The sequence below is a fragment of the Sinocyclocheilus anshuiensis genome, unplaced genomic scaffold, assembly GCF_001515605.1.
Source record: "Sinocyclocheilus anshuiensis isolate Anshui unplaced genomic scaffold, SAMN03320099.WGS_v1.1 scaffold1034, whole genome shotgun sequence".
NCBI lineage: Eukaryota > Metazoa > Chordata > Actinopteri > Cypriniformes > Cyprinidae > Sinocyclocheilus > Sinocyclocheilus anshuiensis.
Window position 1 is genome coordinate 546,364 of NW_015538015.1, and position 975 is coordinate 547,338.

Below are 975 nucleotides of genomic sequence, written 5' to 3' on the forward strand. Positions count from 1 at the left end.
GTAATTATAAATTCCTCTTCGAAATTTAAGAGGAAGATGTGCTTCCCGTGTTGTCCTAAAGCAATCGCCGCTGATACAGACATGTTCACACACAGTCAGCCTGTTGACACACAGCAAGAGGAATTCATAACACTGTGAACAAGTTCAAACAACCACCAAGGCGTGTTCCGAAGACGAACGAAGCTTTTACGGGTTTGGAACAACATGGGGGTAAGTGATTAATGACAAAATTTTAATTTTGGGGTGTAGTAACCCTTTAAATACAGAAATTACAACAAAGAAAATATAATTGAATATTTGGTCCCGCTTTATATTCTGTATTCAAGCAAAAAAATTAATTGCTTGGTACAAAGTACTTTTTATGATCATGTAGTATTGCAAAACACTTTTGCTGCTATTCAGGTGGGGCACAGTTAAGGTTGGGAACAGGTTTGTTATTATGGTTATGTATAAGGCACGGTCAGCAGTGTAATTATATATATATAATTACATAAATATTTAATGAATTAAAATGGTATTTTTTAAATCTAAGTACAGCATAAAAACAAGTGTGTACATAATATGTTCATTGGTTCAGATGATTAATTTAAATGTTAGTACACCGTAGTTAAAGACAATCAGTATAAAGTAATTCAGAATGAGAACTCGCATTTGCGACTAAAAAAAAATGTGTCCAAACTGTAAAATGTATTTAGGGGCATGTGCGAATCCCAGGGGTCTTGAAAAAGTAAAAAAAAAAAAAAAAAATCAGTTTTATAAAATTTCAGGTCATGAAAAGTCTTAAATATCTTTGTATAACATGGTATAACAAACATCTTAATTATAATTTTGAGAGGTCTTAAATTTGAGGATAGCAAAACAATTGCGATACAGCCTAATGTGATTATTAAACTTCAAAAGGCTATGATTTCATTAAATAAATATGAGCGCTGCACTTTTTCAAGTAAAACCGCAGCGTTCTTGTGCATTCTACAG

The 975-nt window shown here is 32.4% G+C and overlaps 1 protein-coding gene across 5 annotated transcripts in view; it reads right to left on the minus strand.

The window, feature by feature from the left end:
• LOC107678355 (pleckstrin homology domain-containing family A member 1) overlaps positions 1-975 on the minus strand; it is a 44,445-nt gene that overhangs the window by 20,049 nt on the left and 23,421 nt on the right. The gene's annotated exons all lie outside the window — the stretch shown is intronic.